The 25,216-nt window shown below is 38.8% G+C and overlaps 4 pseudogenes; all 4 read left to right on the top strand.

Moving 5' to 3' along the window:
- The first annotated feature begins 1,914 nt into the window (after positions 1 to 1,914).
- Positions 1,915 to 4,440, top strand: LOC138426441 (transmembrane protein 225-like; annotated as a pseudogene).
- Positions 4,441 to 7,538: 3,098 nt separating this feature from the next.
- Positions 7,539 to 8,484, top strand: LOC138426428 (olfactory receptor 8B3-like; annotated as a pseudogene).
- Positions 8,485 to 12,163: 3,679 nt separating this feature from the next.
- LOC138427247 (olfactory receptor 8B3-like) lies at positions 12,164 to 12,815 on the top strand (annotated as a pseudogene).
- Positions 12,816 to 17,165: 4,350 nt separating this feature from the next.
- LOC138426805 (olfactory receptor 8C8-like) lies at positions 17,166 to 18,123 on the top strand (annotated as a pseudogene).
- Positions 18,124 to 25,216: the final 7,093 nt, after the last annotated feature.

The following is a 25,216-nucleotide window of genomic DNA, read 5'->3' as shown; positions in this document are numbered from 1 at the left end:
TCCAGATGTCCTTTAGTTGCTTCATAGAGTGGCTTTGCAATGAGGGAGAAGTTAGAGATCCAGATATGGAAAAAGTTTAGGAGGTCGAGGATAGGCAGAGTTTTCTTTTTGTTTTTGGAAGTGGACAGTTAATTAAGGCCTGGATTTTATCTGGGGGAATTGTTCTTTGTTGGTGGGATATAGAGAGCCCCAGGTAGGTGACATTTGTCTGTACTACTTGGGCCTTGGATCGGGATACCCGATAACCCCAGGATCTTAGGGCCCCAAGGAGTTTGGCAGTATGTTGGAGGCAGAGTTTTCAGGTTGGGCTACAAAGGAGGAGGTCATCTACCTATTGGAGGAGATGACTTGGGGCTAGGTCGAGTGTCTGTAGGTCATTTTGTAAAGCCTGTCCAAAAAAGTGGGGGCTGTCTTTGAACCCCTGGGGGAGAGCAGTCCATGTTAATTGTTGGGAAATGTGAGTCTCAGGGTCTTGCCAGGTGAAGGCAAAAAGGGGTTGGGAGAGGGGGTGGAGGGGACTAGTGAAAAAGGCATCTTTGAGATCTAATACTGTGAAGAGGGTTACAGTTGGGGGTATGGCAGACAGAAGGGTATAAGGATTAGGGACTCTGGGAATGTCAGTGTAATAGCCTCATTGATTTTTCTCAGGTCCTGGACCAGTCTCCAAGAGTTTCGTTCCTTTTTTACTGCCAAAATAGGGGTTTTGTGTGGTGAATGGGTAGGAATTAAGATAGAGGTTTGAAGAAGACGGTCTCTAATAGGCTTAAGTCTCTTGTGGGCCTCCAGGGTGAGAGAGTACTGTTGCCAGGTGATTATAGTTGAGGAGTCTTTTAGGGTAATGTGGACAGGAGTTCAGTCACAGGGTAGGGAAGATCCCCAGGAGGAGGGAATGGCAAAGTACTCCAGTATTCTTGCCTGGAGAATCCCGTGAACAGAGGAACCTGGTGGGCTACAGTCCATAGGTTTGCAAAGAGTTGGACACAACTGAAGGGACTTAGCATGCAATCGCACACATGCAGCCTTGCTCTGACCACTCCTCCTTTATTCTTTGTCATAAGTGGTAATGTTAATCAGAATTTCCATCACTGCTTCTTGTCACATTCTCTGTGATATCCTGTCATGGTGATATGCACACCTATGTTTCAATTGCCATTCCTAGGTTGATAACCCTTAACCTACTACTAAGTTTCAAGACTAATTTTGTCATATGCTCTCGAGGCATCTTAAACTTAAACAAAATCAGTACTTACTAAATTCTTTCTCATGAGCAAGCTTGTGCTTGCTCCCATGTTTTACATCTTATTTAATGGCATCTTGCCTCCTGTTTCCCCTAACTACGTATATGATTTCTTCTCTGACCTGTGTCACTAATCCCTCACCTATCTTCAAAACATCCCAAATTGTGAGTGGGCATTCTCTTTCGTGATGCTAGCTAGCTGACATCTCATTTAGTAATACAAATACCTTGTGCATTTCATTGATCCCTATCTAGTGTTCATTAATCCTGGAACATATAATCCTAACGTCTTCCATCATACATATCTAACTTCTTTCAGGACCTCTAGTTGCTCCTCTATCTGACAGTGTTCTCTGTGTGTGATATCATAGCTCCTTCTGTATCTGGTTCCTCTTTCAGGGAATCTAGGCCCTCTAGGTGCTTCCACAGCAGTAGGTCTCAGGGTCAAGAGTCAGACCAAGATGACTCCATGGCAGTTGGCAGCTGTGACAATAGACTAGCCCAAATGGAGGAGTGGGGAACAATGTGATTTATCGTCTCTGTTTCCTAAGTTACTTCTGCCATGGCCAATGTGTCAGCAATCACTAAAAGTTAGATTTTGCCCTATTTCTTGTGACTAATCATGTCTGAGAAGAAGCGCATGAGATATTGGTGATGGTCTCTGCTTCCCAAACACAATGGTGCTCATACTTGTCAGAAAGGTCTAAGCCACCAGAATATTCTCCCCCTGGGTCTTAGTCTTCTTGGCAGTAGAAATCATCATAGAATAATGGGCTGCACTGAAGTTGGGACCCTAAAAACCTAAAATAAGCCACAATACATGGATATGTTGTACTTCCCTGGGGCCAGTAGGTCAGAGTTATACTATGGAAAGAGATGAGTAGAGAAAAAGGGTTCATCCTTCCTTGACTTCTATTCATCTCACCATTATCCTCTAGTGTAACCACCTGTGGTTGCAGTGTGCCCACTTCCATAATCAACACAGTCAAGGTCTACCCCAGAAGCTCAGTATTAGCATGTTTTGGAGAAATGTTTAGAAGCTCACAGACTTACCTGATGGATCTCTGAGAAGCCCTGACAGTAAAAACAGGGAATCTAGCACATCTAGAATGTGAGGATATAAAAGAAAGGTGACTGGCAGCAAAGAAATCACATTACATTGCCACTAGAGGAAGCCAGGAGTGTTTAGCAAGAAATACATTAAAAAAAAAAAAAATAGAGAAAGAAGTTTACAAGATACAAAGATAGAGAACAGTTTCTTTTGGTTCTGTCTCCCATTTAGCTTAAGACCCCTATCTCTTTCTTGCCCTACCTATGCTCTTTATTATTTAATCAAATGTTTCACCTCATTCTTGTTTACCTAGAGATTTGTGTGCCCCAGGTAGAAATGAGCCAGAAGAAATATCCGTCCTCCTCCCAATACAGCTTCTTCTTTTCAACAGATGGCCTGGAAGTGGTCAGAAACATTCTGATTGTGGTGTTCAGCCTTTCCTTCATGCATAACTTGCTCCTGGGTTTTGAATTCACCTACATGATTCCTCAAACCAAATATACTCTCATTATGACTGCCTGCCTCGCTTTCCTCACAGGTAACTCCCTGTCTTCAATCACCAGTAACTTCCTGTCTTCCCTGACATAGGATTGGAGGCATACTTGGTTTGTAGGTCCAGGCTGTGGTCTCTGACTAACTCAGCCCTCCCAGTTCTTTGGCTTAGATACGCAGCTGCCAAATTGGAGCCACCACTCAAGTGGCATTGCCCTTTGGACAAGGCGCAGTTGTGCGTGGTAGGGGTTTGGAAGTCAAGCATACGTTGGGTTAACTTAAGTATGAGAGACAGGGTCCGTCAGAAGGGACTTTTCTTTTTCCTTTTGTCTGGACATCAGGCATCCTTCTGCTCGGTGCACTCCTACTGTATCACCACATGCTAAATAAGGGTGAATTCGTGTACCGCTCGAGTTACAAGGTCTCCTGGATAATTTTCACTGCGTACTTAGACATTTTATTGTTATTCACCTCTGGTGAGTGTCTTCAGGGCCCTTGATGGGAGCTAAGAACCAATTCATCTGTGAGAGGATTGGAAAGAGGATGGAGGGAGAGTTACCAACCTTTGGATTTTAAAGGGCTAGTGGGGGAGTTAGACTCACTCTGAGGATGGTTCCTGCAAGGATGTTCAATATGCTTGCTTCTGAGGGAACCCCTCATTTCCACCTTTTCTTTCATACCTGCCCCACTTAAGAGCGGAGATAACTGCCAACTTCAAGACTAAAGAGAGTGGCTGATAGGGAACGTTCACTCATGTGAAGGCAGTGACCCTGGGGGCATAGTGTCCTGCCAGGACAGCCCAAGGCCAGAAGCAGTAACTGATGCTCAGTGACCACCTACAAACTCCGGAGAGTCTTCTAAGAAGCCTTTAAAATTTCCCTTGGAACTAAACTTCCTAACTCAGAAGCACGTCCTCCGTCAGAAAGAATGCTCAATTGTGTTGAGCACTGCCTGTGTGTGTGCTCAGTACTCAGTCGTGTCCGACTCTTCCACGACCCCATGGACTGCCAGGTGTCTCTGGCCATGGGATTTTCAGGCAAGAATACTGGAGTGGGTTGCCCTTTCCTCCTCCAAGGGATTTTCCCAACCTAGGGACTGAACCCGTCTCCTGCATCTCCTGCATTGCAGGTAGATTCTTTACCTGCTGAGCCCTCAGGGAAGCCCCAAACCTTGTGCATGTGTGCTCAGGCGAGTCCAGCTCTTTGTGACCCCATGGACTGTAGTTGAGCTGTATTTAAGCTACTCTGTACACACTTCTAAACTCTCCTGCTAAAGCATCCCCCTCCTGAATGACTTTGGCTAGTTTAAAGGGAACCATTAGGCTTTAGATCTGGGCCTCGTGGCCCATAGGGAGGGAAGAGTTTCTGTGACTTTTCTTTTGTTCCTTCATCACCCTCCCCTGGCTTCTCTTTTCCCAGGATTCCTCTCTCTCTTACAGTACAAGCAGTCCATTGATGGTTCTGGCAGCCTGATCACCATCCCCAAATCTGCCAGAGAAAGTCAGGTTATGGAGCAACGTGTGGTTTCTATCAAAGTTGTCTCGTTTCCAGCAGGTACTGCAATGCCTAGTAGTATTGTCATGCTACACTACACCCACATGAAAGAAGATTCGCAAAAAAACCCACACATCAAAGCATGTCGTGTAACCAGGGCTCTATGATTTGACAATTTATCTTACAGTATATGTTCATCTTAATGGCAACAGCTTGTGCATATGTGGTGTGTGTAGGTCCAGCTGTATAGTCTGGTTTGGCATTATATAAATGACTATAACTAGGTTGGGGTCTATAAGATCCAGAAAACTTAAAGAATTTTTTTTTTATCATGACCAGCTTTTATTTGTTCTCATCACTTAGTAACATCTGTTATTAGTATAATAAATATCATCATATAACTGATAGTTGCTGTATTATTAACTCTATATGTCACAATGATTTAGAATAAGGTATGCTACCTTAGTCTCATTGATTTTATTGTAAAATATTTCAACACTTCAGAAAAAATACAAAACAACATATAAACACCTGTATATACATCACCCAACTTTCACATTATAGACATAACTGATATTCCCATAATTCTTTTTCTAGTCTTAATTATCTCATTCGTTTCACTGCAAAACACCTTTAATGAAGCGTGTTGATAATTTTACATTCATGTCATTTTTTTTACAACTTTATGCATCTATAAAATCTGTAGAGAATAGCTATCCAATTGTTCCAAGATCAGTAAATGCCATACTGTACAGATCATTTTTAGCAACTCATTTTTCACTCAACTCTATGGTTTTGTGATTTATTGATAAGTTTTGACCTACTTCATTCATTCAAACTACTGTTAGGTTTTCCCTTTTAGGGATACAATGTGAAATACTCATTCTCCAGTCGATGAGAAGCTAGCAGTTTTCTTTTGTTTTTGTTGTTTTGTCACTAAGCTGTACGCGGCTCTTTTGTGACCCCGTGGACTGTAGCCCGCCAGTCTCCTCTGGCTGTGGGATTTCCGAGGTTGCCATTCCCTTTTCTAGGGGATCTTCCTGACCCAGGGATCGAGCCCATGTTTCCTGCATTGGCAGGCAGATTCTTTACCACTGAGTCACCAGGGCAGCCCTGTTTTCTTTATTCTATTACAAATAGTGCTGCTGTGAATATTCTTATACAATTCTGCCCATGAGCAAGAGTTTCTCTTGGATGTTTAGGACTAGATCAGCTGTATCAGAGAATGTTTTCAATATGATAACTGCCTGTGTTATTGTTGTTCAGTTGCTAAGCTGTGTCCAACTCTTTGCAACCCCATGGACTGCAGCACACCAGGATCCCCTGTACTTCACTATCTCCCAGAGTTTGCATGTCCATTGAGTCAGCGATGCTATCTAACCATCTCATCCTTTGCCACCCCCCTTATTCTTTTGCCTTCAATCTTTCCCAGCATCATGGTGTTTTTCAGTGAGTTGTTTCTTCGCAGCAGGTGGCCAAAGTATTGAGCTTCAGCTGCAGCATCAGTTCTTCCAATGAATATTCAGAGTTGAATTCCTTTAGGATTGATTGATCTCTTTGCAGTCCAAGGAACTCTCAAGAGTCTTTTCCAGCACCACAACTTGAAAGCATCAATTCTTCCATGCTCAGTCTTCTTATTTGTAACAAATAATGAAGTGTTTCTTTTTATATGTGTACTTTTCTTAAACCATAAGCTCCTAGAAGGCACAGAATTGTCCTCTAATAATTCCTCAGCATCTGAAATAGTACCTATCAGAAACCCACAAGACTGTAGGACCTAAGAACTGAGGCCCCCAAGTATAACTTACTGATATTTTTCCTGCCTCACATTCAGGTCTACAAAGAAAAGCACTGACTTAATGCTACATAAGCTTTTGCCTGTGGGGTAACAATTCTATGGTAATATTGGTGCCAAGAAACATGGGAAGAGGGATTCTCATTCCTTCAGTGTTTATTAAGCAAATATTTATTCAATACTTACTGAATATCCCTGGTGTTACTAAAGTTGTTACAAAAATAACACTGAACAAAATAGACAAAATCTCTGCTCTTATGGAATTTAGATTCAAATGCATGTGAGCCTCTGAGTGCATGTGTATATGTTGTGAGAAAACTAAATAAACAAATAAGTGACTACTATTTCATATATGGGTAGGTGCTGTGTATTCAGGAAAGGACACCTGCTTTTCTGTTTGAGGATGTGCCCCATTTGGCAACAGACCAAAATGTATGCAAAATGGTTTACTTCCAATACATCACTGTTATAATGAATTCAGCTTAAATGCAGAGTAGGTAATTTCTCTTTGCTACAAATCATGCTTTCTGGAGAAAACACAATGAAAACTTAAGACTTCTAAGTTTTAATCAGGTCCCTTGGATTTCCCAATTCAACTAGCAAGTGGCTCCCTGGGCACCAGCAGATGTTATTTCCATCCCATAGACTGGAGAGGACACTCTGGCAGAGCCACCATCAGAAATCATGACCTGTAACTGGTGGCACCTCAGAGCCTGGGGTACTGAGGTCTATGCTGAGTGTCTCAGTCCAAAATACACTCACAACAACATAAAAAAAAAATAGCAAAGAGGAAGAATCTCTGTTCTTAGCTGTTCATTTTTAAAATTCATCAGAGCCACTTGCTCTTCCTTGAGAATAAGGAAGCAGAGTTAGCAAGTCCCAACACTGAAGTCTTCCTGTAGAAGGGTCCTGGGTTAGATCCCTGAGTCAGAAGATCCTCTGGAGAAGGAAATGGCAACCCACTCCAGTACTCTTGCTGGAAAGTCCCATGGATAGAAGAGCCTGGTGGGCTACAGCCCCTGGGGTCACAATGAGTCGGACATGACTGAGCAACTTACTGTATTGTACTATACTGTAGAAGGGTGAATGTTGAATTTTATCTGTCCTGTTACTCATCTTCCAAACCTCACCTATAGAAGTGAAGGTCTCTGATGAAATGCCTTCTCTCTGCTGAGATGACCACTGATCATTTGGTGAGCCTGGTAAACTGTCAGAGCAGAAGTGGAAAAGAGATGCTGCTGTCATGAGGTCACAGGGTCAGTGAATCTTATCCCTGTAGAACTTGCCCATTAGTGTTTTTGATACACATCTTTAAAAATTCCCTCAGCCTTTACACAGAAGAGAAAACAAAGGCACAGATGGGTGAGCTAGGGTTCCTTCTCACATTCTGGGTCTGTCTCATTAGAGTGGGGTTGGGTGGAGAGATCAGGGTACTCATTTTAATGTTACCCTCTGTCCTGTTCCCCGGGTATGTCCTAGGGAAGAATGGCCCCAGGGAACGAATCTTCAGTGACTGAGTTTATCCTGCTGGGTTTAACACAGCAGCCAGAACTCCAGCTGCCTCTCTTTTTCATTTTCTTAGCAATTTATGTGGTCACTGTGGTGGGGAACGTTGGCTTGATTATTCTTATTGGTCTGAACCCTCACCTGCACACTCCCATGTACTACTTTCTCTTCAACCTTTCCTTCATTGATCTCTGCCACTCCTCTGTCATTACCCCTAAAATGCTGATGAGTTTTGTAAGCCAGAACATCATCCCTTATGCAGAGTGCATGACTCAGCTCTGCTTCTTCTCCTTCTTTGTTATTGATGAGTGCTTTATTTTGACATCAATGGCCTATGACCGATACGTGGCCATCTGTAAGCCCCTGCTGTACAAGGTCTCCATGTCCCATCAGGTCTGCCTCATGCTGACGGTGGGTGTATACACGATGGGGCTTGTGGGTGCCATGGCCAACACTGGGTGCATGCTGCGACTCTCCTTCTGTGATGGAAACATCATCAATCACTACATGTGTGACATTCCTCCTCTCCTCCAGCTCTCCTGCACAAGCACCTCCATCAATGAGCTGGAGATTGTCATTGTGGTGGGTGTCAATGTCATAGTGCCCAGTATCACCATTTCCATTTCTTACACCTTGATCCTCTTGAACATCCTTCACATCCGTTCTGCAGAGGGCAGGTCCAAAGCCTTTAGTACCTGCAGCTCCCACATAATTGTGGTTTCTCTTTTCTTTGGACCATCTGCATTCATGTATCTCAAGCCTTTTCCTGCTGGGTCTCTGGATAAAGATAACGTGTCCACAGTTTTTTACACCACTGTGGGGCCAATAGTGAATCCTTTCATCTACAGTATGAGGAACAAAGATGTCCAAGTTGCACTGAATAAAGACTTTGAGGAAAAGGGTGTTCTAAGTGGAATTTGTTACTATTTGTTACTAGTAATTATTACAAATATTACTCTTTCCTTCCCCTGTGACAGCTAAGGTGGTTCTTTCTCAGATCTTCACTGTGAGAATCTGCTGGGGTGTTTTGGAGGTAAAATCCAAGAAAGTATGGCAGTCCCCTAAAACTGTGGCTCCTATGGTGTGCTGCAAGTCTTTGGGGATTTCTAAGAGTCAGATATGACTTAGTGACTGAATAACAATGAATCTTAATACATATTTAATAGATACATGCTATCTCTGACTCTAATCTAGCACCACAGGATTCACTGTAGACTTTCCTTTCTGTGTATTTGTAAATTCTTTCTTTGATGATGTCATTTACTTAGTTGACTATACATTGTAAGGAGAAAGGGAGGGAAAAAAACCCCAAAACCTGTATATAAGCACAGTACTCCAGGCGGTAATTGTGTTTCTCACACTGGTATTGATTTGCAATTCTGAAGCTATCACATGTGTACTGAGTGTACTGAGATTGAATGAATGAATGATAAGTGATAATAAATTTAGATAATAGAAATTTTGTTCTAACAAAATGCTTTTGTTCAAATGCATTATTTTAACAACTCCCTGTGAATTTATACTTATTTCAAAATAAATGTTAGCTGTAATCTCGTAAGCAAAAGTTGAAGTTAATACATATCTAGGAATTCTAGTCAGACACAACTTAGAGACTGAACTGAACTGAGGAATTCCAAAGTCATATTTTCTTGAAATAGAAGTCTATGAATAGTGATTTTCTTTTAAAAAATAAATTTATTTATTTTAATTGGAAGTTAATTACTTTACAATATTGTATTGGTTTTGCCATACATCAACATGAATCCGCCACAGGTATACATGTGTTCCCCATCGTAAGCCTCCCTCCCTCCTCCTTCCCTGTACCATCCCTCTGGGTAGTCTTAACAGTGATTTTCTTTTGTGCTCTATGCTTAGTCACTCAGTCATGTCCAACTCTTTGTGACCCCATGGAATGTAGCCCTCCAAACTGCTCTGTCCATGGGAATTCTCCAAGCAAAAATACTGAAGTGGGTTGCCTTGCCCTCCTTCAGGGGATCTTCCCAATTCAGGGATGGAACTAAGGCCTCCTGCATTGCAGGTGGATTCTTTACTGTCTGAGCCACCAGGGAAGCCCAAGAATACGGGATTGGGTAGTCCATCCTTTCTCCAGGGAATCTTTCCAACCCAGGAATTGAACCAGCGTCTCCTGCATTGCAGTCAGATTCTATGCCAGTTGATCTACCGGGGAAGCCCCTGATTTTCTTATAGACTTAATTTATTAAAAGCAAAGACATATTGAGTTAGAACAGCCCAAAGTCAATTTTCATGGAATATTGGATTAGCATTATACCTAATAGCATTTTATTGAAATAATAATGTCTAAAAGCAATAAAAATATCATTTTTCTATATGTCTATAAAATGTGAAAAATATTTAAAGATACTCAAACTGTTTTATAAAACAAAGTAAATAACCTTTACTGAAGTGTTTATAAATTTTTATGAAAATTAATGTTACCTGGAATGACAGTTAATGAAATTTTCAGTGACATTAACTAGGTTTTCATTTTTATGACAGACAGAGAGGATCTTTTTCTATGCCCCAGGAGTTGTATATTCCCTGAAAGAAAACTAACATTTACTGTCATGATTAGGGTGTAAAAATAGACACCAGTTTCTTGCCTTATCATGATGAGAAGGTCTTAGGGGAGACTTACCCCTGGATTTCTAATCAGGTATAAAAAATTTACAAGCCTTAAGCAAATGCCATGTGCTCTATAACATGGTGGTGTAGCTGCTAAGTCTATGGTTTCCCTTTACAGTCTCCTAATAGATTTATAGCTACAACTTTAATCTGAACCTTAGACTAACTCCTGTAATGTTCAGACTGCTGTATCAATGCTCTGACTCTTTTGCCAACACAGAGAGAAGATTCTGTGACTGCATCTCAGCTTCAATATCTCCAAAGCCAGCTCTTCCAAAAGAGTGGAGGAGAAACACATATGAAGCTCCCTTGGCACTGAGTTCCTTCAATGGAAGGAATGTGAGTTAACCAAGTTTCTTTTTATCTCTGTTTCTATAAAATGAGTAAAAGCATTTCTACTGAATAACAAGAAACTCCAAGGTCTGGATCTGTGACTTGACTGCTTGTATTGTTCTGAGCATATCCTCTGTGTTGGCTTTGTCCTCATTCTGGTAGCAGGGGAACTACAGCAGTTCCAAGTGACAAATCCAGAACATAGCAATATCAGAGGAAGGAAATATTTGTTTTTCTTCTAAAATTTTTTGGTTGAAATGTATGTATTATAAAACTTTGATATCATAAGAATACAGCTTGGTATGTTTTCATTAACTTAACAGCTAGTTTAATCAGCACCCAAATTAATTTATTTCTCTTTCATGCCATCCTACAAAGCATGGTAAAGTACATCCATCTTGTTTTATTCATCCTCTGTTCCTCTAGGATGGTATAGAGCAGAATGTATAGAAACAACGAATATATGGTGAAGTATAAAGTTTAGGCCACCGAGGCTCTCCTCCATTCCTGTTACCAGTTATTGACTTCATAATATCTTGTAGCAAAGTATCTGTATATCCTATAGACTGTTAACAACTTCCTTCCAGGAAGCAGAATATAGGTGTGACTTCTGCTCAATAGGAATTCTCTTTCTTGAAGGTCATCATAGAGAAACTGAGATATATAGTAGAGTGATGGAAACTTGAATAGGAATGAAAAAGTGACTGGTCAGATGAGTAGGTTGGAGTGATGGGGATACATTCCCACCACTGAAACTTGTCAAGAGGTAGGTTTGTTCCTCAGCTATCCCATCCCTCTATTTTTCAGTAAAGTTAGAGCTATTATTTGTCCCTTACTCATGAAAACCAAAGATATGGGAGGAGTCATGGGTAAACTTATGGCTGGTCCATGTTGATGTTTGGTAGATACAAATGCAATACTGTAAAGGAATTATCCTTCAATTAAAAATAATTAAATTTAATAAAAAAGACAGTGATTTTTTTTATTATTTTTTAATTTTTTTTTATTTTTTAAATTTAAAAATCTTTAATTCTTACATGCGTTCCCAAACATGACCCCCCCTCCCACACACATCATCCCCACAACATCTCTCTGGGTCATCCCCTTGCACTAGCTCCAAGCATGCTGCACCCTACGTCAGACATGGACTGGCGATTCAATTCTTACATGATAGTCTACATGTTAGAATTCCCATTCTCCCAAATCATCCCACCCTCTCCCTCTCCCTCTGAGTCCAAAAGTCCATTATACACATCTGTGTCTTTTTTCCTGTCTTGCATACAGGGTCGTCATTGCCATCTTCCTAAATTCCATATATATGTGTTAGTATACTGTATTGGTGTTTTTCTTTCTGGCTTACTTCACTCTGTATAATTGGCTCCAGTTTCATCCATCTCATCAGAACTGATTCAAATGAATTCAGTAATTTAAATGTTGAGATGAGTGTGCCTTGAGACACTATGAAGCAGAGGAGGACTTACATGATTTCTCCTAGTCTGAGACTCTTTCTCATAAATAAAACTTATTCAAAAGTGATTTTATAGGGACAGAGCTGTGCTCCCTGTTAATGAAATTTTCTTCTATTCTCACAGATTTCTAAATTTGAAAATAGAATGCTGGCTAGAAATCATTCCTTATTGACTGAATTTATTCTTGCTGGATTAACAGACTGTCCAGAGCTCCAGCAACCCCTCTTTCACCTGTTTCTAATGATATCTGTTGTCACCATGGTGGGCAACCTGGGCTTGATCATTCTTATTGGTCTAAATTCTTACCTCCACACCCCCATGTACTATTTCCTCTTCAAACTGTCTTTCATTGATCTCTGTTACTCTTCTGTTTTCACCCCTAAGATGCTGATGAACTTTGTGTTCAGGGAGAATACCATCTCATATGTGGGGTGTATGACTCAGCTGTTTTTCTTTCTCTTTTTTATCATCTTTGAGTGTTATATGCTGACCTCAATGGCCTATGATCGCTATATGGCCATCTGTAATCCCTTGCTGTATAAGGTCCATGTCCCATCAGGTATGTTTGGTGCTCTCTTTGGCTGCATATGTGATGGGTTTTGCTGGAGCGTCTGCCCACAAAGGGTGCATGCTTAGACTAACCTTCTGCAATGTTGGTTGCATCAACCATTTCTTGTGTGACATCTTCCCACTCCTCCAACTCTCTTGTACCAGCACCTATGTCAATGAGATGGTAGTTTTCATTGATGTGGGTATTGACATCACAGTCCCCTGTTTCACTATCCTAATTTCTTAAATCTTCAAATATTAATATATAATATATTCTTGTTGCTTGTCTGTTTTGCCTAGTAGTTTGTATGTCTTAGTCCCATGCATGTAATTTGCCCCTCCCTCCTTCCCTCTCAGCTAGTGCCTCCCCTGACAGTTCCCAAGTAGATACTAGGTAACTAGGGAGTCAGCAATGTAGCCCACAAAAGCCAACCTTCAGTGAGGGGGTCCAGAGAAAGTTGAAGAGGGATGAAGTGGGGATCTGAAGGAGCTGATGGGGAAGATCCAGCAGGGTTTGCCTACTAGTAAACAACTTTTGAAACTGGGGACTTTTCCAAATACATGTGTTATATCTGAAATATCTTATAACACATATGTATTGCAACCCACTCCAGTATTCATGCTTGGAAGATCCCATGGATGGAGGAACCTGGTAGGCTGCAGTCCATGAGGTCACTAAAGTCGGACATGACTGAGTGACTTCACTTCCACTTTTCACTTTCATGCACCAGAGAAGGAAATGGCAACCCATTCCAGTGTTCTTTCTTGGAGAATCCCAGGGATGGGGGAGCCAGGTGGAGATTGCATCTATATTTCTGCCATTTATATAGATCAATCCCCACCTGCCATCTATGGGGTCACACAGAGTTGGACACAACTAAAGTGACTTAGCAGCAGCAGCATTAATTATTTTAATGGTGAGGGTTTTTCTTGTCTTTTTTGGTGGTGGGATAATGGATTTTCCCTTTCATTTGCTTTCCTCTGTTAAAATGACTTCATAAAGTTCTTTAAAAAGTAATATGTAAAAAACAGCAAACATTATTCTCAATGGTAGAAAACTTAAAACATTTCTTCTAAGATCAGGAACAAGACAAGACAATTGCAATTAATAACAACTTTCATCACTATTATTCAACAAAGTTTTGGAAGTCCTACCCGTGGCAATCAGAGAAGAAAAAGAAATAAAAGGAATCTACATTGGAAAAGAAGAAGTAAAACTCTCACTCTTTGCAGATGATATACTGTACATTGAGAAACCCTAAAGATACCGTCAGAAAATTACTAGCACTAATGAATGAATTTAGTAAAGTCACAGGATACAAAATCAATACACAGAAATCCCTTGCATCCCTATACACTTATAACAACAGATCAGAAAGAAAAAGGAAAAAATCTCACTTATTATTGCAACAAAAAGAATAAAAAACATAAGAATAAACCTACCGAAGGAGACAAAAGATCTATATGCAGAAAACTATAAGATACCAATGAAAGATGACACAAAGCAGGTGAAGAGATATATCATGTTCTTGGATTGGAAGAATAAAAATTGTGAAAATTAATATACTACCTAAAACTGTCTATAGAGTCAATACAATCCTTTCAAATTACCAATGACATTTTTCACAGAACTAGAAAACAAAAAAATTTGCAACTTTATGGAAACACAAAAGACCTCAAATAGCCAAAGAAATCTTGAGAAAGAAAAATAGAACTGGAGGAATCATCCTTACTGCCTTCATAACATACTACAAAGTCACAGTGATCAAGACAGTACTGTACTGGAACAAAAACAGAAATATAGATCAATGGATCAACATAGAAAGCTTGGAGATAAACCAATACACCATGGGCACTTTATCTTTGACAAAAGAGGTACGAATATATTATACAGTGGAGAAAAAGACAGTTTCTTCAATAAGTGGTGCTGGGAAAACTAGACAGCTACATGTAAAAATGAAATGAGAACATTTCCCAACACCATACACACACACACACACACACACACAAAAGAACCCTCAAATTAAAGACCTAAATGAAATGTCAGAAAATATAAAACTCAATAAACGTAGGCAGAACACTCTGACATAAATCACAGCAGGATCCTATTTGACCCACATCCTAGAGTAATGGAAATAAAAACAATAAATAGAAAAAATGGGATTTAATTAAGCTTAAAAGCTTTTGCACAGCAAAGGAAACCATAAACAAAATGAAAAGACAATCCTCAGAATGGGAGAAAATATTGCAAAGAAGACAAGTGACAAAATATTAGTCTTCAAAATGCACAAGCAGCTCATGCAGCTCACTCTCAGAAAAATAGACAAGCCAACCAAAAAATGAGCAGGAGACCTAAATAAACATTCCTCCAAAGACGACATACAGATGGCCAATAAACATATGAAAAATGCTCAAATAACTCATTATTAGAGATATGCAAATCAAAACTACAGTGAGGTATCACCTCGCACCAGTCAGAACAGCCATCATCAAAATCTACAAACAATAATTGCTGGAGAGCATCTGGAGAAAAGGAAAACCTCTTGCACAGTTGGTGGGAACACAAATTGATATAGCCACTATGGAGAATAGTATGGAGGTTTCTTAAAAAAAACTGGAAACAAAATATCCTTGTGAATGAGTGCATGCTAAGTCATTTCAGTTGTATTTGACTCTCTGTGAACCTATGAACTGTACCCTACCAGGTTCCTCTATCCAAGGAATTCTCCAAGCAAGAATACTGGAATGGTTGGGTTGCTATGTCCTCCAGGTTATCTTCCAGACCCAGGAATTGAAACTGCATCTACATATCCTGCATTGGCAAGCAGGCATGTTCTTTATGACTGACTCAGCAATTAAACTACTGGGCATATACCCTGAGAAAACCATAATTGAAAAAGACACATTTACCCCAATTTTATTGTAGCACTATTTACAGTAGTCAGGACGCAGAAGCAACCTAGCTGTCCGTTGACAGGTAAATGGATTAAGACGTTGTGGTACATATATACATTGAAATATTACTCAGCCATAAAAAGGAACACATTTGAGTCAGTTCTAGTGAGCTGGATGAACCTAGGACCAATTATACAGAAGAGTGAAGTAAGTCAGAAGGAGAGAAATAAATATCGTATGTGTGTTATGCTTTGTTGCTTGGTCGTGTCTGACTCTTTGTGTCCCCATAGACTGTAGCCCCCCAGGATCCTCTGTCCATGGGGATTCTCCAGGCAAGAATACTAGAGTGGATACCTATCCCTTCTTCAGGGGAACTTCCCAACCCTGGAATCAAACCGGGGTCTCCTGCATTGCAGGCAAATTCTTTACCAGCTGAACTACCAGGATTAAAACATATCTATGGAAACTAGAAAAACAGTACTGATGAACCTATTTACAGGGAAGGAGGAACACAGACATAGAGAAAAAACTTGTGAACAAAGTGGAGGAAAGAGAGGGTGGGACTAATTGAGAAAATGGGATTGACATACATTCCCTATCATGTGTAAAATGTGTAGATGATGAGATGCTGCTACATAGCACTATATAAACACTGCCCAGCCTGGCACTCTGTGACAACCTGGATGGGTGGGATGATGGGGAGAGGGAGGCTCAAGAGGAAGGATGAATATATAATTGTTATTGATTTGCAACGTTGTACGGGGGAAATCAACACTACATTGTAAAGTGATTATGCCCCAGATGTCCTTTTGTTTTTGGAACTGGGCATAGACTCCAAGAGATGAGAAAGAAAGTAAATATCAGAACACACGTCACTCTGCCTTGGGGATTAAGAAGAATACTTATTTTAAAATTGTAAACTAGTAGTATATTGTGTCTCAAAAGATCTGTGACACAGAATGGAAAAAAAACACCTCATTTCTACTGTCAGGGGGCTCATTAACTTGAAAGGAAATCATGAGGGAGAGAACTATTTTCTGTGCTTTTAATCAATTTTCCCAGAACTACAGGGTATGAAATACATTCTACTTGAGTTAACTGATTGCTTTGGAGCTTGTTAAGGTGGATATCATCTTTGCAAGTGAAGAAGACCTTCTGGGGAAATTCTCAAATAGAAATTATGGCCTGTCCCATTAGCATGTCAAAGACTGAGGACCACAGTGATGGATACTGTCTTCTTCCTTGTCAGAAACTTTGACCTTCTAAGGACTGTAAGGTAGACGTAGTCCTAAGGTTCAGTGGCAGTGAGGCATCACGGAAAAAGAAAGTGAGTGTTGAGTCACCTATGTCTCAATTCCTTTCAAACCTCAGACTGTATAAATCGAGGGTTCTGGGGCACACCACCTATTTACTGTTCTTTTCAGCCTTGATCCTAAACAAGAGCCTGGAGAGACTGAGGAATGATGTGCAGAGACACTGGGAGTCTACCGGTATTTTTTAAGCACAGAGACAAACAAGAGGAGAAAGGACAGAAAGAAGAAAATGAGGAATCTGAGGGAATAGTCATTACAAGTTTTGTATTTTGGATGCTTTGATGAGTCTCTTTAGACAACCCTGTGGTTATAAAAAGATCCAGCTCTCACTTGGGAAACAGGGAAAGTCCATGAAGGTCCATTGTGAATCTGAGTTTCTGCCCCTGTTCCTACAGATCACGACTGTGTAGTAAATGAATATGGAAAGTGCCTCCTCTGTGACTGAGTTTATCCTTATGGGATTGACAGAACAACCTAAACTCCAGTTACTCCTGTTTTTCCTGTTTCTGCTGAACTACCTGGTCACTGTGGTGGGCAATTTATACTTGATGATTCTAATTTGTCTAAATTCACACCTGCACACCCCCATGTACTTTTTTCTGTTCAGTCTCTCTTTTATTGATCTCTGTTACTCATCTGTCTTTACCCCCCAAATGCTAATGAACTTTATTTCCAAGAGGAATGTCATCTCCTTTATAGGATGTATATCTCAGCTGTTTTTTCTTCTGCTTTTTTGTCAGCTCTGAGTGCTATGTGTTGACAGCCATGGCCTATGATCGCTATGTGGCCATCTGTAAGCCCTTGCTGTACACAATGGTCATGTTCCCTCAGGTGTGTTCTCTGCTGATTTCTGGTTCATATGTGTTGGGGTTTGCTAGAGCAATGGTCCACACAGGGTATATGATACGGCTGGATTTTTGTGATTCCAACATTATTAGCCATTATATGTGTGACATTCTCCCACTCCTCCAGCTCTCCTGCAGCAGCACTTATGCCAATGAGATTGTGGTTTCTGCTGTTGTGGGGACAGTTGTTATAGTATCTAGCCTCATTATCTTAATTTCTTATGCTTTGATTCTTTTCAATATTCTTCATAGACCATCATCTAAAAGTTTGTCCAAAGCCTTGAGCACCTGTGGGTCCCCTATTACAACAGTTGGTCTGTTCTATGGATTTGCACTGCTCACTCACGTCAGGTCATCGTCTTCTCGTTTTGTGCAGCAGGGAAAATTTTTCTCAGTGCTTTACACTAATGTGGTACCCGTGCTGAACCCTCTCATTTATAGCCTCAGGAACAAGGATGTCAAAATTGCTCTGAAGAAAACCTTGAAGAGAATCACAAAATGAATGAAACCAGTTATGCTACATTTTCTTTTTTTTTTTTCTCGCTCCACTGTATCCTCTTCCTCTTATTGTTTTGTCATGCTCTTCATTTGTCTTTCTAATGTCCTTTTGATAGGATTTCATCTCTAATGTCTGATGTCTTTTCTTCTCTTGCCACTTAATGTAACCTGTGGGCCTATTTAACTGGAGAATCATCTTCAGCCCTAAGTGATCCCATAGCAGTTGCAGGGTAGAGACCAATAACCTTTCCCATCTGATGATAACACTATTATTTTCCTTGTGTGTCTATTCATCCAAGGTATGCCATGGAGTAGTATGCAGTCTGACCAATTTTTTTCTTTCTTGATTTCATCACATAGAGCCCTTTCCTGTATCAGTGCTGTCATTACTTACCGTTCCATTAAAACTGAGACATACTGACAAAAATGTGGACATGGTAAAGATGTAAAAATTCCCCAATTTTTTCTGGATTCTTTTAGTAATAGCTCCTGTTCTGTATCTAAGTGTCATATAGGTAAAGAAATTGAATACTTTGTTGAACCATAGTTCTTTATTTTGAGGGTACTTGAAAATGAATAAGCTAAATTATTTTGTCCACCTTTCTCAATCCACACTAATAACATATGCCTCTTTTATTGTATTGGTCAATTGATACACTGTCAAAAAATATAATTGAAATTGTTATCAACTTGCATATCAGTGGGTTCTGATAGTGATTAAAAGTTAAACAGTGATATTTTTGACTATAGTATTCATTATCAAATGCAAGGTCAAGATTCATTGTCTAGTTATGTAAGAGCACCTCCCTTTTGCAAAGAAAGATGTGTTTTCCACTTTTCAAAACAAAACAAAAATATTTGACAGAAACATTGTCCTGTTGATATTTATTCTTTTAGTTCATAAACTTAACTCCTTCCCTTTATTAGAGGAAAAATTAAATCTCTAGGAAATAATATGTTTTAGAATTTTATAAATGGTCTTAAAAGATAAGTCTCCTTATCTGATTTTTTGCTAAGGAAATAGTTCTGTGACTTGCTCAGAATCAAACAGCTAAAAATGCAGAGACCACTTTTTGAACCCACTGTTCATCTTGTGAAAAAATGGAAGGAAAGAAACAACTGTGAAGAAAAAGAGGGAACTTCTGGAGAATTGTTTCTGAATGAGCTTGCAAGTAGAAATTTTCCAGTGTGGAGGTATTTCAAAAAGCTAGAAATAGAAATACCATATGTCCCAATAATTCCACTCCTGGGTATATATCTGAAAAATATGAAAACACTAATTAAAAAAGATATTTGTACCCCAATATTCAGCACAGCATTATTTACAGTTGCCAAGATATGGGAGCATCCTAAATCTCCATCAATAGATGAAGGGAAAAGATGTAGTAAATAGATAAAATGGAATATTACTCATCCATCAAAAGAATGAAAACTCCCCATTTACAGCAACATCAATGGACTTGGAAGGTATTATGGTAAGTGGAATAAGTCAGGCAGAAAAAGACAAATATGGTATCACTTATATGTAGAATCTGAAAACTGTAACAAATTAGGGAATAGAACAGGAGAGATAGATTCATTGATATAGAGAACAAATTTATGGTTACCTGTGGGGAGAGGGAAGTGGAGACAGGCAGTATAGGGATAGGTGATGAAGACGTACAAAATATTATGTATAAACTAAGTTATAACAATAGAATGTACAACACAGGACATATAGCAAGATTTTATAATAACCATACTGGAATATAACCTCTAAGAATTGTGAATCTTGTAGCTCATATAATATTGTATATCAAATATACATCAATAAAAATAGAAAAAATGAATTCTTGATTGGTAATTGATATTTCATTACTAAAACTGGATAGAAAAAATTACATTCCACATACAAGTACACATTTCCATTAAGATTATGATGATATTTTATATGGAAATATTATCTAATAGATAAAATCATCATAATTCTGGTTTGTTGTTGTTCAGTCACTCAGTTGTTTCTGACTCTTTGCGACCCCACTGACTGTAACACCCAAGATTTCCCTGTCCTTCACCATCTCCTGGAGCTTGCTCAAACTCATGTCCATCGAGTTGGTGATGCTATCCAACCACTGTCATCTGTCATCCCCTCTCCTCCTGCCTCCAATCTTTCCCAGCATCAGGGTCTTTTCTAATGAGTCAACTCTTTTCTAATGAGTCATCACTTTGCATCAGGTGATCAAAGTATTGTATTAAGCTCTGCTTTAAATATGAGTATTTAAATAAATAAATAAATAAATATGAGTATTTTGAGTTTTTAGATACTTTGTATTAACATGATAATATTGAAAATACCTGTTTCTCTTATTTATTCATCAAACATAACAGCCATACTGAAAAGTTCACTGAACATTCATTTGCTGCTGCTGCTAAGTTGGTTTGATCGTGTCTGGCTCTGTGCAATCCTATAGATGGCATCACCCCAGGCTCCTCTGTCCCTGGGATTCTCCAGGCAAGAATACTGGAGTGGGTTGCCATTTCCTTCTCCAATGCATAAAAGTGAAAAGTGAAAGTGATGTCGCTCAGTCGTGTCAAACTCTTCGGGACCCCATGGACTGTAGCCTACCAGCCTCCTCCATCCATGGGATTTTCCAGGCAAGCCTACTGGAGTGGGTTGCCACTTCCTTCTTCAGAACATTCATTTATGTTTTGGTAAATAATGAAAACTTCAATTTAATGTCTACTAAGGTCATAAAATATTTCCACCATAGTTTAGTTCTTGCTTATAGCTATATTTTCCCCAGGTGTATTTGTCCTCGAAAATCTAGCTGAATGATAAGAGATAGGCAAGTTTTAGAAGAACTTATTTAGTCATATGAGGGTGAGTGAACTTTATGCTGTCACTGACTTTTGCTGACTGTCTTTTTACTTGGAGAAATATTTGTGTAAATAGACATATATATAGTTGAAAACTGAGATAACATATATCATAGTTTTGTGAGTTCTTGGTAGTTTCCTTAATGAGATACTTGACAGACATATTTTAGAGTACACAGAGTCATGTACACATTGTACACAAAATATTTTGGAAATAAATTATTAGGTAAGTTTAGACAGCTTTATCAGAGAAGGCAATGGCACCCCACTCTAGTACTCTTGCCTGGAAAATCCCTTGGATGGAGGAGCCTGGTAGGCTGTAGTCCATGAGGTCGCTAAGAGTTGGACACAACTTCACTTTCACTTTTACTTTTCACTTTCATGCATTGGAGAAGGAAATGGCAACCCACTCCAGCGTTCTTGCCTGGAGAATCCCGGGGATGGGGGAGCCTGGTGGGCTTCCGTCTATGGGGTCACACAGAGTCAGACATGACTGAAGTGACTTAGCAGCAGCAGCAGCAGCAGACAGCTATATAGGTTGTTTATTCTAAATTTTCTCATGCCAGTTGGATTTACCTCCCTTGATTCCTGTACCTGAAATCTTATATCTGGGCTCTCAGAATATTGTATTAACTCTTTGTGGTATGTCTAAGACTGCTTTCTTATCATTTTTGAACTACAAACATATTTTCAGGCTGGATTTATTTTTTAAATGCATATTTACTGAAGTATAACTGATTCACAATATTATTTTCAGGTATACAGTATAGTGATTCAGTGTTTTTACAGATTATATTCCATTAAGATTTATTACTAGATAATGGCTATAATTCCTTGTGCTATAAAATATCTCCTAGTTGCTTATTTTCTTCATACATAGTCATTTATGTTTCTTAATCCTGTACCTCTATCGTTCCCCTCCTCTTTTTGTTACATCTAGTTTGTTTCTCGTTTTTTTCTTTTCTTTGTGAATTTCTCTCTGTTTTGATGTATACATTTCTTTGTTTTATTTTTAAGATTCCCATATAAGTGATATCTTATTGTGTATAAAAAAATTATTTCACTAATCATAAAATTGTCTAGATCTATGCATGTATTTGAAAATGGAAAACTTTCATTCTTTATATGGCTGTGTAATATCCCATTGTATGTATATCCATTTGGTTGTTTATGGACACATAGGTGGCTTTCATTTCTTGGCTATTGTAAATAGTGTTGCAATGAATATGGATGTGCATGTTTCTTATTTTGTATTAATGCTTTATTTTTCTCCACATATATACCCCAGTGTAGAATTGCTGGATATGTGGTAATTCAATTTTTACTTTTTTAAACATTAATTTATTTATTTTAGTTGGAAGATTATTACTTTACAATATTGTGGTAGTTTTTGCCATACATTTACGCAAATCAGCCATGGGTGTACATGTGACCCCGATCCTGAACCTCTTTCCACCTGCCTCCCCATACCATCCCTCTAGGTTGTCCCAGTGCACCGGCTTTGAGTGCCCTGTTTTATGCATGAAATTTGTACTAGTAATCTATTTCACATATGGTAATATACATATTTCAGTGCTAGTCTCTCAAATCATTCCACCCTCATCTTCTCCCACAGAGTCCCAAAGTCTGCTCTTTATATCTGTGTCTATTTTGCTGTCTTATATATATGGCCATCATGACCATCTTTTTAAATTACATATATATGCATTAGCATACTGTATTGGTGTTCTTTCTGATTTACTTCACTCTGTATAATAGGCTCCAGTTTCATCCACCTTATTAGAACAAACACAAAAGTGTTCTTTTTGTTAACAGAGTAGTATTCCATTGTGAGTATGTACCACAGCTTTCTTATCCAAACGTCTGCCAATGTACATCTAGGTTGCTTCCATGTCCTAGCTATTGTAAACAGTGTTGCAATGAACATTGGGGTACACGTGTCTCTTTCAATTCTGGTTTCCTCCGTGTATATGCCCAGCAGTGGGATTGCTCAGTCATATGGCAGTTTTATTTCCGGCTTTTTAAGGAATCGCCACACAGTTCTGCATAAGGGCTGTACTAGTCTGAATTCCCCTCAGCAATGTAAGAAGGTTGCCTTTTCTCCACACCCTCTCCAGCAATTATTTTTTGTGGACTTTTATTATTGTTTGTAGATTTTTTGATAGCAGACATTCTGACAGGCGTAAGATGGTACCTCATTGTGGTTTTGATTTGCATTTATCTGATAATGAGTGATGCTGAGCATCTTTTCATGTGTTTGTTAGCCATCTGTATGTCTTTTTTGGAGAAATGTCTGTTTAGTTCTTTGGCCCATTTTTTGATTGGGTCATTTATTTTTCTGGTATTGAGTTGCATGAGCTGTTTGTATATTTTTTAGATTAATTCTTTGTCAGTTGCTTCGTTTCCTATTATTTTCTCCCCTTCTGAAGGCTGTCTTTTCACCCTGTTTATAGTTTCTTTCATTGTGCAAAAGTTTTTAAGTTTAATTAGGTCCCATTTGTTTATTGTTGCTTTTACTTCCATTACTCAGGGAAGTAGGTCATAGAGGATCTTGCTTTGATTTATGTCATAGAGTGTTCTGCCTATATTTTCCTCTAGGAGTTTTATATTTTCTGGTCTTACATTTAGATCTATAATCTATTTTGAGTTTATTTCTGTGTATGGTATTAGAAAGTGTTCTCATTTAATTCTGTTACAGGTGGTTGATCAGTTTTCCCAGCACCACTTGTCAAAGAGATTGTCTTTTCTCCATTGTATATTTTTTCCTCCTTTATTAAAGATAAGGTGTTTATAGTTGCATGTATTTTTCTCTGGGTTTTGGTTTTGTTCCATGGATCTATATTTCTGTCTGTGTCATTACTATACTGTCTTAATGATTATAGCTTTGTAGTATAGTCTACAGTCAGGCAGGGTAATTCCTCCAGGTCCATTCCTTTCTCAAGCTTGATTTGGCTATTCAAGGTTTTTTGTGTTTCCATATAAATTTTGAAATTATTTGTTCTAGTTCTCTGAAAAATACCGTTTTTAGCTTGATAGGGATTACATTGAATCCAAAGATTTCTTTGGGTAGTAAACTCATTTTCACTATATTGATTCTTCCAATCCATGAACATGGTATATTTCTCCATCTATTAGTGTCATCTTTGATTTCTTTCATCAGTGTTTTATAGTTTTCTACATATAGGTCTTTTGTTTCTTTAGGTAAATTTATTCCTAAGTATTTTGTTCTTGTGGTCTCAATGGTGAATGGGATTGTTTCCTTGATTTCTCTTTCTGTTTTCTCATTGTTAGTATATAAGAATGCAAGGGATTTCTTTGTATTAATTTTACATCCTGCAACTTCACTATATTCATTGATTAGCTCCAGTAATTTTCTGGTGGTGTCTTTGGGTTTTCATTGTAGAGGATCATGTCACCTGCAAACTGTGAGAATTTTACTTCTTCTTTTCCAATCTGGATTCCTATTATTTCTTTCTTTTCTCTGATTACTGCGGCTAAAACATACAAAACTATGTTGAAAAATAGTGGTGAGAGTGGACACTCTTTTCTTGTTCCTTACTTTAGGGGGAATGCTTTCAATTTTTCGCCATTAAGGATAATGTCTGCTGTGGGTTCCTCTATGTGGCTTTTATTATTTTGAGATATGTTCCTTCTATGCCTGCTTTCTAGAGAGTTTTTGTCATAAATTGATGTTGAATTTTGTCAAAGATTGCCCGTGCATCTATTGGAAGAAATGGACAAATTCTTAGAAAAGTATAACCTTTAAAAACTGAACCAGGAAGAAATAGAAAATCTTAACATACCCATCCTAAGCATGGAAATCAAAACTGTAACCAAAAGTCTCCCAAAACACAAAAGCCCAGTACCAGATGTCTTCACAGTTGAATTCTACCAAAAATTTAAAGAATAACTAACACCTATCCTATTCAAACTCTTCCAGAAAATTTCAGAGGAAGGTAAACTCCCAAACTCATTCTATGAGGCCACCATCACCCTAATACCAAAACCAGAAAAAGATGCCACAAAAAAAGAAAACTACAGGCCAATAGCACTGATGAACATAGATGCAAAAATCTTCAACAAAATTCTGGCAAACAGAATCCAACAACATATTAAAAAGATCATACATCATGACCAAGTGGGTTTATCCCTGGGATGCAAGGATTCATCAGTATTTGCAAATAAATCAATGTGATACACCATGTTAACAATTTTTAGTTTTTTGAAGAACTTCTGTATTG

Source organism: Ovis canadensis, chromosome 21 (genome assembly GCF_042477335.2).
Source record: "Ovis canadensis isolate MfBH-ARS-UI-01 breed Bighorn chromosome 21, ARS-UI_OviCan_v2, whole genome shotgun sequence".
NCBI lineage: Eukaryota > Metazoa > Chordata > Mammalia > Artiodactyla > Bovidae > Ovis > Ovis canadensis.
Note: the sequence above shows the minus strand (reverse complement) of the source record. Positions and strands in the feature narration are given on the sequence as shown.